At 30.3% G+C, this 13,484-nt stretch overlaps 1 long non-coding RNA gene across 1 annotated transcript in view; it reads left to right on the forward strand.

Moving 5' to 3' along the window:
* The first annotated feature begins 5,954 nt into the window (after window positions 1–5,954).
* Window positions 5,955–13,484, forward strand: part of LOC145270813 (uncharacterized) — a 28,555-nt gene continuing 21,025 nt past the window's right edge. The window contains exon 1 of the long non-coding RNA XR_013865578.1: window positions 5,955–6,664. This is a non-coding gene — a long non-coding RNA (uncharacterized LOC145270813). The remainder of the gene's footprint in view (window positions 6,665–13,484) is intronic.

The raw sequence follows: 13,484 nt of genomic DNA on the forward strand, positions 1-13,484 counted from the left end.
TATCATCGCTATTCAGACATAACAATGATGTTTAGAAATAACATTGCTATTCAGACTTAAAAATGATGGTAAGTCTTAACATTGCTATTAAGTCTTAACATTGCTATTAAGACTTAACATTGCTCTTCAGACTTAACAATGATGTTAAGACTTAACATTGCTATTAAGACTTAACATTGCTTATAAGACTTTACAATAATGTTCAAACTTAACATTGCTGTTCAGACTATACATTGCTATTCACACTAAACAATGCTGTTCAGACTAAACATTGCTGTTCAGAGTTAACATTACTATTCAGACTTAACATTGCTATTCACACTTAACAATGATGTTAAAACTTTACAATGAGGTTTAGACTTAACATTGCTATTCAGACTTAACATTGCTGTTCAGACTTAACATTGCTGTTCAGACTAAAAATTGCTATTCAGACTTAACATTGCTGTTCAGACTAAACATTGCTATTCAGACTTAACATTGCTGTTCAGACTTAACATTGCTGTTCAGACTAAACATTGCTATTCAGACTAAACATTGCTGTTCAGACTTAATATTGCTGTTCAGACTAAACAGCGATGTTCAGACTTAACATTGTTATTCAGACTTAACATTGCTATTCAGACTTAACATTGCTGTTCAGACTAAACATTGCTATTCAGACTTAACATTGCTGTTCAGACTTAACATTGCTATTCAGACTTAACATTGCTGTTCAGACTAAACATTGCTATTCAGACTTAACATTGCTGTTCAGACTTAACATTGCTGTTCAGACTTAACATTGCTATTCAGACTTAACATTGCTATTCAGACTTAACATTGCTATTCAGACTTAACATTGCTATTCAGACTTAACATTGCTATTCAGACTTAACATTGCTGTTCAGACAAAACATTGCTATTCAGACTTAACATTGCTGTTCAGACTTAACATTGCTATTCAGACTTAACATTGCTGTTCAGACTTAACATTGCTATTCAGACTTAACATTGCTATTCAGACTTAACATTTCTATTCAATTAAAATTGCTGTTCAGATTAAACATGGCTATTCAGACTGGACAATGATGTTCAGACTTTACAATGATGTTCAGACTTAACATTGCTATTCAGACTTCACAATGATGTTCAGACGTAACGTTGCAATTCAGACTAAACAATGATGTTCAGACTAAACATTGCTCTTCAGTCTTAACAATGATGTTAAGACTTAACATTGCTATTAAGACTTTACAATGATGTTCAAACTTAACATTGCTGTTCAGACTTAACATTGCTATTCACAATAAACAATTATGTTCAGACTAAACATTGCTGTCCAGAGTTAACATTACTATTCAGACTTAACATTGCTATTCACACTTAACAATTATGTTCCGACTTAACTTTGCTGCTTAGACTTAACAATGATGTTCAGACTTTATATTGCTATTCAGACTAACCATTTCTATTCAGACTTCACATTGCTGTTCAGACTTAACATTGCTATTCAGACTTAAAAATGATATTTTTGACTTAACATTGCTATTCTGACTTAACATTGCTGTTCAGACTTAACATTGCTGTTCAGACTTAACATTGCTATTCAGACATAATAATGATGTTCAGAATTAACATTGCTGTTCAGACTAAATATTGCTGTTCAGACTTAACATTTCTATTCAGACTTAACATTTCTATTCAGAAAAAACATTTCTATTCAGACAAAACATTTTTATTCGGACTTAACAGTGCTGTTCAGACTTAATGTTGCTGTTCAGACTTAACATTGCTATTCAGACTTAACAATGATGCTCTGACTTAACATTGCCTTTCAGACTTAACATTGCTATTCAGACTTAACAATTACGTTCAGATTTAACATTGCTATTCAGACTTGACATCGCTATTCACACTTAACAATGATGTTCAAACTTAGCATTGCTATTCAGACTTAATGTTGCTGTTCATACTTAACATCGTTGTGCAGACTTAACTTTGCTATTCAGACTTAACAATGATGATCAGACTTAACATTACTACTCAGATTTAACATCGCTATTCACACTTTACAATATGTTCAGACTTAACAATGGCGATCGGACTTAACATTGCTTTTCAGACTTAACATTGCTATTCAGACTTAACGTTGCTATTCAGACTTAACATTGCCGTTCAGATGTAACAATCATGTTCAGACTTAACATTGCTGTTCAGACTTTATATCGCTGTCCAGACTTAACATTTCTATTAAGACTTAAAAATGATGTTCAGACTTAACATTGCTTTTCAGACTTAACATTTCTATTAAGACTTGAAAATGATGGTCGGACTTAACATTGCTGTTCAGACTTAATGTTGCTGTTCATACTTAACATCGTTGTGCAGACTTAACTTTGCTATTCATACTTAACAATGATGTTCAGACTTAACATTGCTGTTCAGACTTTACATTGCTATTCAGACTTAATATTGTGTTTCAGACTTTACGTTTCAATTCAGACTTAACAATGATGTTCAGACTTAATATTGCTGTTCAGACTCAACAATGATGTTCAGACTTATTATTGCTATTCGGACTTAACAATAATGTTCAGACTTAACATTAACTGGTACATCTGAAAGGGAAACAACCTGGATGACACATCCTTATATTGATATGAGAGATACGAGAGGGATACCAAGAGCATTTTAAGGAGTGCTTCCTCCAACTACCCAGACTCAAGGTAGAGGGGTGTAGCAGTATTTGGCTAACTCACCCTGGCTTACTGCGGCTCAAGCAACTAGCTGTGATAGTTCGGTTATGGAGTGTGAAATCATTACTGCATTGTAGCAGGTCAACTACACCAAATCTCCAGGAGTTATGAATTCTACTAGAAGCTGTCGCCCATGTTGGTCCGTATTTTGAAGGATGTGTTCCATCATTGGTTTTCCAAGGGCTCCATTTCCAGGCAGATGACTGAGGAAGTGATCATATTGCTGAGGAAAGGTAGCCAGCATGGTGGGAAGAAAAACTTAGATGACTAAAGGCCTTTTACTCTGTTAAACACAGAGTTGAAGATTTTGGCAAAAGTTTTTGTAAATCGCTTGCAGGTTGTGATCACTGACTTGATCAAACCTGACCAGAACTTGATCAAACCTGACCAAAACTTGATCAAACCTGACCAGAACTATCCCGTTAACGGAAGATCAATTCAAGACAATTTGCATCTGATCCACGTGACCATAGAAGGAATAGAAGATGACACCGAAGCCATGCTGATCAATTTAGATCAGTCCAAGGCTTAGGGTTGACCATTGTTTCCTTGGATCGGTTCTAGAGGATGCCGGTTTTAATCCTGACTTCCACAAGTGGATCTCAGTTGTATACCACAGACAGTAGTGATACAAATACATGGTAGGCTCTTGGAGTCGTTAACTGTTTCTCGGTTGGTGTGTCAGTGCTGTCCATTGTAACCCCTGCTTTATGTCCCTCCTTCACAAGTTTAGGAATAAGACAGCAAGCCCAATCCTGCACAGAATAGCTCTACCTGGAGAAGGAGGAGGAGATCCGCTCATAGTAGAATTGAACACGGGGCCAAGCTTATCTTTATAATCCTGAGTTTTCCCTGGCCTGTTAACTTGTTTGGAATGCAATGTCCCTCAACAAGAATAGTGACATGAATCACACACCTCAAAAAGATCTACGAGACGACATCTGTTCTGGATTGTGATCTGGTTGTTTGCTTAAAACATATGCTTCAAGTGAAAATCAGATGTGATTGGAGGAGGTTGCAAGCCTCTGCAGATGCCCAACCCCACATCCCGGTCTTCCCTCACAGTTATTGTTTTTCGGAGGTCACCTTCCAACATACCTTCTCCTGTTTGTCCAATCCCAATTTATTCATACTCACTACTAGCCCCCACTCCCAATTAGAGAACGTACATAAATTCATCGAACTTTATTCCATCAGATTTGTGACTTTATTATTTATTCCATCACGACTTAATTTTTCCACATCACACATTTGATTTACAAAAGAAAATAATAAAAATGATTATCCATGCAACATGTACACATATATATGCATATTTACTTCTTTTTTTTTTTTTGATATATTAAGTAGGATTATCTTCACAGCGTGAATGCGGTATTGCGGTGAAAGGTGTCCACTAAGATTAATCAGAAGATTCATAGACCATAGAAAAATCCTCGACCGCTCCCCCCCTATTCTTATTAGGACTTCATGCCTAAGTTTGTTGTTATTATAAATTACAGATTATTGTATTTTTACTCGAAATGATACTTTTTTTTCAAGATGCAATAAACAAGATATACGAGATCATAGTGTATTATCTGTTCTGATGCTACACTTCATTTTTCCTCAGTGAGTGGGGTAGAAATCCCTCATGACTGAGACAATTTTCATGTTTGTTTTTATCCAGAGTGCCCGTTTTGGGGAGCTGGATTTTCTCCACATTTAAAACCGACCTTGTGTCTAACTCGGCCCTCGTGGGGAGGCAAGTAAATAGGAACACTGAGAGATAAAATTAAAAATGGTGCCCGACGTTCTCTTTTGACACGGTAAAGTTTGGGAAAAGGAGTTTAAAAAAAAACAAAAAAACTAGACAAACTACTGTTAAAAACTCGCTCCATATGTTACCGTGACGGAGGCTGACATATATTCGGTGGATTTTTAACAGTATTTTGTCTAGTTTTTTATTTTTAACTCCTTTTCCCAAAATTACCGTGTCAAAGAGGGTCGCGCGGCCGCGTGCCATTTTATATTTTCCAATACATCGATAAACACTGTTTTTCGATCTAAATAAATATGTTGCATTAAATAAAAACACAAAAAAAATATCCAGTTAGGTAGAAAAGTAACTTATCTTGCCTTTGATAACATTTATTTGTTATATATTTGTTTTTTGACAACTTTTTCGAATCTATGTGTACAGAACCCCACGTATCCGTTATGGAATGAATTTCCTCGAAAAAAAAAAAATCACTTAATTTCATCAAGTAGTTTTTTTTTTTTTTTTACAGCGAAAAAACAATTTGTTATGATACCGAGCAAAAGGTTCGATTTTTAGAAAGAAAAGCTCATAAAGATGGGAAGGGAGTGTCTGCGCTTTACATTGAGTTATCTCCCCGTGGCGTGTTAAAAAATTCCAAGATGTCTATCTCCAACGCGCTGTCATAAAAACGTGTTTTTTCCGCTGTAAAAAGAAAGAAAGAAAAATTACTCAATCAAATTAAGTGATTTTCAGTTTCGGAGACAAAAGTTTATATTGGATTTCAATATTCAATTATATTGGACTTCAGTCCAAAACGGATACATACAATTGCAATACGTGCAATATAAACTTTTTTTTATTTATTTTTTTATTTTTCAATATTTTCATTTGTTAATGTCTTGATTAAACTGTTTAAGGGTTCAAATAATAAAACAACTTTTTGAAATATTAATTTTTGACACATATTGTGTTATCACTTTCATGATTACTTTCACTTTCATGATTACTTTAGGTTTTAACACTTTTTATGTTATTACGCGACAAAAAAAAAGAAAGAAAAGAAAACACTTCTTCAAGTATTAAATTATTATATAAAATGATTTATTACATTTAAGGATGAGAGTTCATATATTTTATTCAAATTTATTACATTATTTTATTAAATTAGTTTCCACACTTCTAATTATTATTATAATTATAATAATAATTATAATTATAATAATAATTATAATTATAAACTATTTTTTTTTCTTTTTGTTTCGTGATAAAAATAACGTAATATCAATTAACGTAATATTAATTAACGTAATATCAATTAACGTAATATCAATTAACGTAATATCAATTAACGTAATAAGTGTTAAAACTAAAGTCATATTTTTAATAAAATATAGTTTTTCGCTTTTCGTGTCTCCGTGACTCCGTTCCGTTTAGTTGCCTTACACAATCAACCATTTCCATTTGGTTGCCTTACACAATCAACCGTAACCGTATCCACTTCCGGTAGTTTTGATTATTATTTATTTTATTATTTTTATTTTTTTACCGACCACTGATTTTTTAGATTTTTTCTACTGGATCATTTTTCGTAATTTTGGAAATGTATGCTAACTTCGACATGACACTCCTAAATGATCCTCATAATTGATTTTGTTTCAAAATCCACTGTTCTTAACAAGCACCAAAACATTATGCAAGTAGGTAGAAGAGTAACTGATCTTGTCTTTGATGACATTTGTGTTATATACTTATTTTTTAAACCACTTTTTGTTTTGTTTGCTATTCTTGAAAATACCACCGTTTTTAATTGAAAATTGCTATATTGGTTCTTATTCAAAGAACGATGTTGTACTGAATTATCTCCCTTGTTAACTCTTCTTTTTTTTCTTTGCTAAATAAATAATTTTATTTGGTGCTAGTGCAGTTATTGATCCGCACTATTTTTCAAATAGTATTTTCAAGTTTAATTAAAGTTTTAGCAGGTCTGTTTTTATTAAATTGTACAGAATAGGTACACAACATCCTCCCCTCCCCATATTAAGAATGGCTTTCTAAATAATGACGTTATTATTTCAGCACGGATCAATAAGTGCACTAATATCTTTTATTTCTACAAAGAAATTTGAATGTGTTTACTCAAATATTGAATTTTTTTCACACATAAAACGGGGAAAGATACATAAAGGTAAGCCCAATCACTATTAAAATTGTTGTCATTCATTTTACGACTGAATTTTAAGTTATAATTAAAAAAAAAAAAAAAAAAGAAGTTGTCATACGTCGATGTCGGAATACCCTGACCAAAACCACCGTTAAAAAAATCGTCCGCGCATATAAAACTGAAAAATTGAATCGGAAACTCGAAAACAAAATGAAACGAACTTTTCTTATGCATAAAAACTAATTACTATTTCGTTATCGAAAATATAATTATTAATTCTTTTGGTGCTAATGCAGACCGCGCTATTTTTTAATCGTATTTCCACGTTTAATTAAAGTTTTATATGTTTTTTTGGTACTTATGCAGAGAATGATCCGTGCTGAAATAATAACGTTATTATTTAAAAAGCCATTCTTAACATGGGGTGGGTGTTTTGTACCTATTCTGTACTTTAGCCTTACAATTGAATAATAATAATAAAAAAAACATATCATAAAACTTTACTTAAACGTGAAAATACGATTTAAAAAATAGCGCGGATCACTCTCTGCATTAGCACAGTTCAGTAATCTCATTTTACGTTTGAATTTTCAGTTCGAGTTTAAAAAAAATATAGGTTGTTTGAACAAAATAGTTAACAAATGTAAAATGAATATCAGATGCTTAAAATGTATAAACATTTTACCCCTCCCTTTACTTAAAAATTCACCAAAAATCAGGAAATTAACCAATTTTAATGAAATTTTCAGCATAATGATCATGGAATATACTGAATTCATTATTTTTATTTGAACTTAATAGAAATGTTGGTGCTAGTAATGCACTTACTGATCCGCGCTATTTTTTAAATCGTATTTTCAAGTTTAATTAAAGTTTTATGATATGTTTTTTTTATTCAATTGTAAGAATAGATACAAAACACCCTCCCCTTCCCATGTTAAGAATGGCTTTTTAAATAATAACGTTATTATTTCAGCACGGATCAATAAGTGCATGTGCCGAAATGTTTTATTTTGTTTAAACAAAGATAACTTTTTTTAAAGTTATGGTTTTCTGAAGTAAAAACAAATAAATGAATTTATTTTTGCTTTTTTCATAAAAATAAAGCATCGTAAATTGTTACAATATAAAGAATTAATTATTTTCAGGGACATTAAGAAAAAAGCCCCTAAAATTAATAAAATCGATATAACTGGAAGAAAAATTAATATCTCGAACTACCGATTTTATCATTGAATTCAGCATTATTTTAATATTTTCACACAAAAATTATAATTGTAAAATATTTCCTGATTTTAAGATTTTATTAATAGCATAATTTTTGTATTATTCTAATATTTTCCTTGCATGAATGAACGTGGCATGTTCAGCGTAACATAAGTTTCATATAATCTTGAAAAAAAAAATGAAAAAATTTAAAAGCAGGAACACACAAAAATAATTAAATTAAAAAAATGGTAAAAACTATACAAACCTTCATGATAGAAATGCACGGCTGGGAGATGGGGGGGGGGAGAAACCAGTCAGTTTTGCCACAGCCACTGAGATATAGAAGGCCTGTTAACTGAAAAATGCCTGCAGGCAATGTAGGTAAGATTTGTCGAACTGTTATTGGTGAGATTATATGACAGCATTTTAAAAAAGAGCATTAAAAGATGTTAAAAAAAAAAATAAAGTCACCCAGTTCGATTAATAATATTCGATTAATAATGTTCGATTAATAATGTTCGATTAATAATGTTCGATTAATAATGAAACTGAACTTTATACAATATAAAATATAAATATTATCTATGTAAAATTACTTATATTAATTTATTTATTGCGGACTATTATTCTCATCTTTATTAGGTGTTGTTGTTTCACAACGTTTCGGCCAACTATTCCTCTGGCCTTCGTCAGGTGGTAACCATGACGAATAGGAACTTCGAATCTCCTAACTGCATTCTCAGCAATTACTGCCATCCGTAGTTGTTGTCATCTCACCATGTAAGAATAATAAATTTCAATAAAAATAATATATAAAATGACGTAATTTTTAAAGTAATATACAATCTGATACTGATAAAACTGAATTATGAATTTAGGGAACAAACAATTAAAGAAACATAAAACACAAACAATTCTTGGCCTTCAGGACAAGATCACAGTGTAGTATCTGTTCTGATGCTACAATTCACCTTTTCTGTTCTCGGCCAGTGGAGGAGAAATTCTTCATTACTGAGACAATTTTTATTTGAACCTTAGGGGCACTCTAATTAGGTCCAGAGTGCCCCTTATTGGAGAGCTGGATTTTCCCCACAAGATTATATGTTGAAATATTTAAATAACTATTACTTTTAATACAGAAATTACATTTAAAGTTTTGGTTTTCTGTTCTTCTATGTTTATTTTTTCCCACATTTTTCATCAAAATTTGTAGCATATTTCCATCAGTTACATGGTTAGGAATTTTATACTCCACTATAGTTTTAATTTTCATATCAGTGCAGAATACATGAATATGGAAATGAAGTTCACATAACTACTAAAAGACAATCATGCTATAATGTGAAAAAACTACAAAAATATAGTAAACATGTACGATATTAAATTAGGATGGTAGTAAATTTGGGAGGGGACAGTATTATTATCATTTCATTCACAAGGAGTTTTCTCACATCATCAGTGATCGCTCACTGGCAGTAACCTGTGGTATTCGCTGGAGACCATGTGACAACAAGTCTCCTCAGATTTCAAATGTTCTTCACCTCTTGACCACTTGTGCAAATGATTGCACGTTATCACAACAGTCGTTTGCCATTGATTTCTTGTTTGCATCAGCTACTGGTGTTTCCTGGGGTTTGGGTGACAACCCTCCCCCCCCCAGGTATCAGATTTGAACTGCACACTTCCAGTGGAGATCTGGTTAGTACTCTCCCACCTTGGTCTTTCCATCCTCCCTGACCCTTCACAACTAGTTGATGTGCTGCCATCAATGTCATGTACACCAGTTTTTTTATTATCATTGTTATAATAATAATAATAATAATAATAATAATGATAATAATAATAATGATAATGATAATAATAATAATAATAATAATGATAATAATAATAATAATAATAATAATAGTAATAATAATAATGATAATAATAATAATAATGATAATAATAATGATAATGATAATAATAATAATAATGATAATAATAATAATGATAATAATAATGATAATAATAATAATAATAATGATAATAATAATAATGATAATAATAATAATAATAATAATAATAATGATAATAATAATAATAATAATGATAGTAATAATAATAATAATAATAATAATAATGATAGTAATAATAATAATAATAATAATAATGATAATAATAATAATAATAATAATGATAATAATAATAATAGTAATAATAATAATAATGATAATAATAATAATAATAATAATGATAATAATAATAATAATAATGATAATAATAATAATGATAATGATAATAATAATAATAGTAATAATAATAATAATGATAATAATAATAATAATGATGATAATAATAATGATAATAATAATAATAATAATAATAATTATTAAGTGCTTGTGCAGTGTATGCACCATGCTATATTTTAGATAGTATTTCCAAGTTAAATTAAATTTTTATGGTATCTTTTGTTTTTCATTAAATTATTAGGTAAAAGTGTGGAATAGTTAGAAAGCCCCTCTCCCTGTTAAGAATGGCTTTCTAAATAATAACGTTATTTCAGCAGGGCACGTACTTCACAAGGAATGTGGACCCTGCATAAACAGTATTTTTATTTAATGATTGCTCTTTGTAAGCACATGCGTAAAAGATTTTCTTTGGTTTATTTAATCACGAAAACTTTTTTGTAGGTACGATTTGAGGTCAAAAAGGGGGGGTCATTTTTTGAAAAATAATTTAACAAAAAATAAAAATCTTTAATAAAAAAATTAAAATAAAATAAAAACAAGCACGAAATAAAAGTATGAATCAAATTTACACCCTCTCCTCTCCCAAATTTTTTAAAATAAATACACGCACGATTAAAAAAAAGTCAGATAGTATTTCATTTCCCATTTCAGTCATGTAAATTATTTACAGTTGAAATGTTATGAAACAAACAAACTTTAAGTTTTAAATTTATTTCAAAGAAATAAATTACGCCCGGTGAATTCATTGATTGTTTCGGTTAAAAAAATTTTTTTTTTTAACTGTCATGGAAAATGTTTTAAACTTTAAATTATTTGAAAATGCTCAATGAAAAGTTTTATTTATTATTAAAAGAACGGACTGAAAAATATTCTCATATAAAAATTGTTTGTTTTGCAGTTTTAAAAAATAAATAAAATGAAATATTCGATTTTCTTGAATAGACATGTAATAAAATTTAAAAAATAGGTTCACTTACTGTGATAACTTGCTAGATTAAAATGATTCCAATGTGCAATTATATAATCATCCAAATGAAGAATTGTTCTTTCTTTTTAGAAAAAAATACATTCAAATTACCACAAGGGACAATGAAAACATTTTTTATGGCTATTAGCGTGGTCATGTGGTTGAACACAAGAAAATTTAGGCACCGTATACCTACATGATGATCTGGTTATGACGTCATGCTGTCATGTTCATCGGCCTGTATTTATTCTCGGTGGCATCGGTTTGGCACCTCTTCCTCCCTCCAACTACCTGACATCATTTTCAGACAGCCTTTTGACTTTCTGACATTTTGGACTTCCGTAGAACCCATGCTAGATAACTTCTGTTGTTTTGTTTGTGCAAATCCAGTATCTGTTGCTTTTGCGGGCTAATTGCACTAGTTTTTATACAAATAAGGTGTTGTTTTTTTTTTCATTTAACTAATATTTTAGGACTTTACTAATTATATTCGAAATAGTCCCAGAAAACTAAATTCATCTTTCAAAAGATTTTTACAATGAATTTATTTGAATTCAAGATTTAGCTGAACTTGTCAATTTATGAATGTCGCCGTTAAAATATTTTTCATTATAACTTTTTTTAACTTGTAAAGGTATTTCTTTTTCCTTTTGGAAATTAAATTTAGGCTTTAATCTTTTAAATACAATCAAAAAGTAATCAAAAACCTACAAAAAATGATAATAAACCGGCTTTCAAAATGCCCATACATAGAAATTAGTCAATAGCCATTTGTGACCTATTTGTGTTTGAAAATTTATTATTTTACAGAAAGTTTCATTTTTTGTGGAAAAATAATTTGCGGTCAACAATCTTGTTTATTCTTCAGGAAGAATATTAGGTTCATGTCCAGAATTCCCCTATATTATAAAAACAAAAATAAAAATAAAAAACTTTATGATATACATACCCGTGATGGACATATCATATTCCAAAAATCATGTAAATTGATCAAGTAATTTTATTTTAAAAAAAAAGCAAATTAAATGATCAACCGAGGAGTGACTGTTTCTTTTTCCATTTTGAAACCAGTTTCAATAAACAATCTTGTGAGGAAGTTGTATTGTTCTTTTAAGAAGCTTTAAATTATATTTGATTAATGTTGATGTGTAAATGCTACTTGACACATGTACAAATCATAAAATGCTTTCACGCAGATTTTTTGAAGAGGGAGTTTTGCTCCAATCTTAACTCCCATTTCAAATATTATGATACAAGGATAAGTTACATATAAATAAGTTACATATAAATAAGTTACATATAAATAAGTTAATGATAGTAAATGAGATTCTGTCACATGGACTTTATAACAGCTGACACAAATTTCCTAGTGTGCACAGGAACAAATTGTTTTTGCTAATTCATCTATGGAGCTCAGTTATCACAAACAAACATGGCTTTTAAGAGAAATAACTGTGCAGCAAGTATAGTAACTCAAAAACTAGCAATACAACGGATGATAACCAACATAAAAATGTGTAGTTAATGAATTGCTTATATAATTGGCTCACTCTTGAGACTATATTTTAAAATCATAGACTGATAGTCAATATGATTGCGACACAAGACCTTCAAAAATTAATTTATTTAAAAGTGAGAGGTATAATCTTTGTTTGAATTTAACATAGGTTTCTTGGCAAGCCATTTACAAAAGTTCACTTTTCTTTATAATGTCACTATTCTCATCTACAAATACTTAGTGTTCTCTGCATTTCTATCTAACAAAAATAACTTGCAGTACTCTTTCGCTATTTGTCCAATAAGTTAAATAAAGAATACAACTAAACCAAAACAGTACTTTTTTTAAACTTGGATATAATATATTGCTATTTTGAAATCAAAAACCCTATTTTCAACTTGAACATATACACTTTCAGTTGCCAATTCAGTTCAGAAAGTGTCTCTTTTTTTCTAACAAGAATGAAAACGTCATCTTTCTATATGAATTCAGACTGTTGTGTTTTCAGACAAGCGTTTCGTTACCTTCAGTGGAATTACGCCATAGGCGAACATATTTTCCTTTTCTTCTATTAAACGATTCATTTCTACTTAAATTAGTAACCTGCTCCATCACCATATTTTAATAGTCTCTTACGAATACTTGTTTCTGGATCGTTCTGTTTACTCTCCTTTCACACGAGAATCTTCACAGATTTGACAATCATCATAACAGGTTTTCATATAACACCTATAGAATTCTGTAACAGTTGAGATGAAAAATCACTGTTTCTTCAATTTAAAAGCTTGTTTAATGGACTTCATGAGATGTTTGATAATTTAGTAAAAAGATTTTTAATCATTTGTCAAATGAAGATAAATGTTTTACCACAATCTGAAGAAAGGTCAGTCTTTCAGTCCTTTAAAATAGGGAAAATATTCCTTTTGAAATTAAAACTCATTT

This window comes from Euprymna scolopes, chromosome 46 (genome assembly GCF_053919585.1).
Source record: "Euprymna scolopes isolate OS-2025 chromosome 46, ASM5391958v1, whole genome shotgun sequence".
Taxonomy (NCBI): Eukaryota; Metazoa; Mollusca; class Cephalopoda; order Sepiida; family Sepiolidae; genus Euprymna; species Euprymna scolopes.